The sequence below is a fragment of the Canis lupus genome, chromosome 24, assembly GCF_011100685.1.
Source record: "Canis lupus familiaris isolate Mischka breed German Shepherd chromosome 24, alternate assembly UU_Cfam_GSD_1.0, whole genome shotgun sequence".
NCBI classification, from domain to species: domain Eukaryota; kingdom Metazoa; phylum Chordata; class Mammalia; order Carnivora; family Canidae; genus Canis; species Canis lupus.
This window is the reverse complement of record NC_049245.1, coordinates 37426227-37431730: the sequence shown is the minus strand read 5'-3', so window position 1 is coordinate 37431730 and position 5504 is coordinate 37426227. Positions and strand designations below refer to the sequence as shown.

Genomic DNA, 5504 nt, shown 5'->3' with positions numbered 1-5504 from the left:
ACCACCACCATCACCATCACCACCACCACCATCACCACCACCACCACCACCATCACCACCACCATCGCCACCACCATCGCCACCACCACCGCCACCATCACCACCACCACCACCATCACCACCACCATCACCACCACCACCACCATCACCACCACCATCACCACCACCATCACCACCACCATCGCCACCACCACCACCACCACCATCACCACCACCACCACCACCACCATCACCACCACCATCACCATCACCATTGCCACTACCACCACCACCATCACCATCACCACCACCACCACCATCACCACCACCACCACCACCATCACCACCACCATCGCCACCACCATCGCCACCACCACCGCCACCATCACCATTGCCACTACCACCACCACCATCACCATCACCACCACCACCACCATCACCACCACCACCACCACCACCATCACCACCATCACCACCACCATCACCAACACTATTGTCAGTATTTCTGTTTTCATCTGTGAACCAGGTCAGGGGCTTGCAGGACCAAGGTCAAGGGAGGTGCGATCTCAGGGTGACTCAGGTTCCAGGCTGCATCATGGAGGCTTCACAAGAAGGGTCATGGTGAAATGACCAAGAACCAAGAGTTCCATGAACATGAGAGGAAATGAATGAATGGTGGTTAGCATGAGCTGGAAAATGCACACTCACCTGAGTTGCTCAATCCATCGGGGACAACAGGGCCCACTGGCACTCTGGGGGAGTCAAGTTTGGGACCTGGGGCCAGAAGATATTCAGGGCACTGTGTGGAGGTGCTGGGGACCCTGGATGGGTGAGGGAGGAAGCCCAAGCCTGAACACTGGAGGCTCTACAGCATGTGGGAAGACCCCCCAGGTCTCGAGAGGAAGGTCCCCAAGCTGTGGTGACGCCGTGGGGGTACTGAATGCTGCCTCTGCCGATCATGTCTTCACGCAGGGTGTTCCTCAGCCTCCCGCCTTCCTGAAATAGCTCACCTCTCACCTTCAAGGAAGAAGGCATTTTTTTCTCAAGAGGGGGACCCTGGAGTCTCCCCCACCCCAGGAGTGGAGGCGGCTCCTGCTTCTCCTCGCAGCTTCATTACCTGCCTTGGTTGAATCCTTTCTTTCCACCTTAGTCTCCCCTCTTGAGGCTGCCAGTCTTGTTCCTGCCACCCACACCAGGTCAGCAGAGTTCCTCTGTCCCTCTCCCCGAGGAATAACAACAGCCATAATAGTAACAGCTCACGTTTGTTGAGCACTTGCCAATGCACCTGTTACTGTAAAGGAGAGAATTCATTTAGTCTTCATAACACCCTGTGAAATAGGTGACTGCAGGACCATCCCCAGTCCACAGATGGGGAAATGGAGGCCCAGAGAGGCAAAGTTTGAGCATTATGGAGGAGCTGGCAGGTGGTCCCCTGGGAGTCCTCCTGGGAGCCCTGAGTGCATTGCCAGGCCACAGACTATGCCTAACAGCCAGATGAGGACCTGCGTGCCCCACCTCCCCGCCAGTGAAAGCGAGTCCCTCTGCATCACTCAGGAGGCAGGTGGGAAACGTCAAGGGCCATTTGGAAGCAACAACTTCATCTACAGGATTTGGCACATCGGTGCCGTGCTCTCGGCTGTAATAAAAACCCAACCCGAAGAGGCTTTAAGAATAAGGGAACTTATTATCTCGTACACCCTTGGAAGTGATAGGGAATCAGGGACGGAGTAATTCAACAGCTTACTGACATCAGCAGAAACCCAGATCCTGGGACTTAGGCCTTGCCCTCCTTCATTCACTCAAGACGGCTGCCATTGCCCCAAACATCATGACCTCTCCCCCACCTCCAACACTAGACAGAGAAGAGCCTGTTTCTTTTTTTCCCCCTTTATCTAAGAACTTTCATACATAAAAAAAATTTTTTTGAGCAACAGAGACAGAGTGTGCGCAAGCAGGGAGAGAGGGACAGACTGTGCTGAGTGCCAGCCTCATGTGGAGCTCCATCTCACGGCCCCAAGATCATGACCTGAGCTGAAATTGAGTTGGATGCTTAACCGACTGAGCCACCCAGGCACCCTCTAAAAATTTTTTTCAAGGTTGATATCATCGGAAGCTCCACATAATGTTGTTTCATGAATGCTCTTTCTATCGTAGTGAGAGCAGTTAACAGGAGATCTTTTTCATAGATTTTTAAGCATACGATACAATATTGTTGACTACAGACATGATCTCTAGAACTTAATTCATCTCGCATAACCAAAACTTTATACCTGTTGACTAGCAACTCCCGTTTCCCCCTACCCCCAGCCCCTGTGAACCCCCACTCTACTCTCCGCTTCTGTGAGTTTCCCTATTTTAGATACTTCATATAAGTGGAATTGGGCAGTAACTGTCCTTCTGTGACTGGCTTATTTCATGTAGCATGATGATCCAGCAATCTTCATCCAACAGAAATCAGGATCTTGAAGAGATATCTGCACTCCTGTGTTCACAGCAGCCAGGATGTAGAAACGACCTACGTATCCATCGGCAGGTGAATGGATAAAGCAAATGTGGTCTTTACCTACAGTGGAGCATTCTTCCTTAAAAAGGAAGAAAACTCTCAGTCATTATGGGCAAAGAAAACTCTGAAATAAGCCCCTGTCCCTTTTGAAGAGCAAGGAAACCTTTCCCAGAAGCCCCCAGCAGACGTCCCAGCAGGTGTCACTGGCCAGAATTTCATTCCATGTGTGGCCCATGGCAATCACTGGCAAGCACAAAGGGGCCACTATGAGTGGCTTAAAACAACGGGGACCTGCCTCCCGCTCCCCCCGCCCGGAGCTTGGACGTAGCCACCCTCCCTGAGTCTATGGGATGGGGGGGGGGGGTGCTGAGCAAAATGGATCCATTAGGAAGGAGGAGGTGGGAGGAATGGCTGAAACAAGGAGTAGCTCATTCCAGCATCAGCACGTCTACCTCGTGTTATCTGGACCCTGTAAGCTGCCTTGGTTTCTATGCATTTTTTGACCTGATTCTCTCTCTCCCTCCTAAGTTCTGCAAGCTCTCTGGTCCTCCAGTAAACTCCCCTCCAGCTAAGTTGGCCAGATCTGGTTGTCACTGTTCATCCTCAGCCCGTCATCACCACCTCATGATAGCTGGTATACACTGAGCACTTGCCGCGTGCCAGGTTGGGTGCAAAGTGCTTTCCTTAAACCAGACCATCTCAACTAGGGGTGATTTTACCCCACAGGGGATGAATGGCAACGTCTGCAGACATCTGGGCTTGTCACAACTCCAGGGTGGGGGGTGCTACTTGCATCTAGCAGGTGAAGAAATCAGGGTTCTGCTCAACTGTCCTGCATTGGACAGGACGGCCCCACAGCAAAGAGTGATCCGTCCCCAAATGCTGATAGTAAGGGGGTTGAGAAACCCTCTCCTAACCAATTCTGGAGGAAGGACTTCGGGTTGGGGTACTTCACACGCAAGTTCTGCTCCAGAACGCCCTTTACGTCCAGGTTGAAAAACCCTACCTTACATTATCAAGCAAAGAATGTTCAAGAAGCATCCTCTGTGTGCTGAGCAGCCATGGGGCTGAAGTCCCAGCCTTAGCTCTCACGAGCTCGGGCCCATTTGACTTCTTCAGGTTACTTGATTTGCCCCTCCCCGCCTTGTTTCAAAAGTTGCTCAAGGCAGAGAGAGCCAGTGAACATTACTCATATCACCCAGGAGTGAGGAAAGATGAGCACATCAGCTCCATGGGTAGATATTCAGAGCAGTTCCCCGGGAGGGAGTTTCTCACAGGGCCATGCATGAAGGGCTAGGCAGTGAGGTGCCAAGAGATGTATTCAGGAAAAAGCTCATGCATTTGTCAGCAATTCTTGCAATTAAGCAATGGAAGCCCAACCCCAAAGAGGGTTTTAAAAGAGAGAACGAGAGAGAAAAATATCTTGGCTTATATAACTAAGGAGTTCAGGGTTATGTCTGCTTCAGATACAGCTGGATCCAGGAGCAACAATAATGCTTTTGGTGCTTTCGGCTGTCTCCACCTCTCAGCTCTGCTTTGCCTTACATTGGCTGTATTTTCAGACACTCTTTGCTGTCACCGTGGGACAGTGGCCACTTGCTACTCCAGGCTGATATCACCCTAGCTCAGCCACCTCGAGGCGACAACATCTTTCTATTCCAGAGAACTGAGTTCTGAGGGCTTGGATCGGATCACGTGTCCATCTCTGAACCAATCACTGCAGCCATGGGCCTGGAAAGTTCTGATTGGCCAGCCTTACCCCTGGGAATGGGGTCAGCTCACCTGATGCACACAGACAAAGAGGGTGGTGATAATATCCCAGGGGAAATCAGAGAATATTGTCTAGCAGAGGGGAAACGGGTGCTGGCTGGGCCCAGAGCCCTGCAAACGCAACATCCAACAGTTCGCTCGCGGAATCTAACAAGGATCTGCTCTAAGCCTGGCGTCAAGCCCAGAAATGAATCTGGCACCTTTCTGCCCTCTGGGAGGAGGGCAAGATATAAATAAGTGTAATTCAAAGCGCTGTGTGATATGTCCTGGGAGAAAGAAACAAACAAAAGGCTATAGACATCGGAGGCACGGCCTTCAAACTCATCCCTGAGGTGGGGTGAGAAAGGGCACCGGCTGGCAGGAATGGCTGGAGCAAGGCTCAGGGGGTGGGGGGGTCAGGGGGACAGGGCGTGTTAGAGGAACCCGGGGTGGTCTGCTTCATTGGCCACGAGTGGGGGAGGCTGCAGGGCTCAGGGTAGATGGTTTGGAGCCAGGCTGACCCAGCCCAGGTGTTTGGACTCACCCGGGGGCAGCAGGGAGCCATCGAGGGTTCTAGAGCAGAGCAGAGATGGGCACGGAAGATGTGCCTTCTGAAGACGAACTCCAGGGACATGCAAGAGAAGGGCTGGAACAGGGGCAGGCTGGGGCTGCGGTGTTTCTGAGGCAGGCGCTGGGCATCTGGACCAGGACGGGGGCAGTGGGGAGGTAGAGGCAGTGGTTTTGCTTTTCCGCCTCTAAAACCCCTCAACTGGGCACATCGGGCACTGAGCACAGCATCTGCTCCCTGGGTCTGTGTCTTCCCCTGCACCCCCCACTACAGAAAGTGGTCCCAGCAGCCTCCGGGCTATGAGAGCAGGAACCCGGAGTAGTCCTGGACCCCTCCGTTCCCCCGGGACCCCCTTGGTGCACCCAACAGGCAACCCTGTGACTCCAACCTTCAAACTACTTCCTGGATGCCCTTTCTCACCGTTTCCGTGCCACCACCCTGGGCCGGGTGGCTCCCCCCTGGTCCCCATCCCCACCTCACTGCACCCCACCCCCTCACACCAGTGTATTTTCCCCAGAGCTGCCAGAGGCATCCTCTGAAAGGACAATGCTTCTTTTGTGACATGAATTGAAAAGGCAGTTCCTGCACTGTCCTGCTCAGAGCCCTCCAGTGGGTCTTCATCACATTGAAAAGGAAACCCAAGATCCCCTGGCCTGGAGGCCTGATGGGATCTGGACCCTTGACCCCTGTGACCTAACCCTTCTC

The 5504-nt window shown here is 53.2% G+C and overlaps 1 long non-coding RNA gene across 1 annotated transcript; it reads right to left on the bottom strand.

The window, feature by feature from the left end:
* Positions 1-447: 447 nt before the first annotated feature.
* On the bottom strand, positions 448-4377 carry LOC119865562. Its single transcript, XR_005377405.1, has 3 exons — positions 3489-4377; positions 1097-2561; positions 448-996 (listed from the first exon to the last, which is right to left on the bottom strand). It is a non-coding gene; the product is annotated as an uncharacterized LOC119865562 (long non-coding RNA).
* Between the last annotated feature and the right edge of the window lie 1127 nt (positions 4378-5504).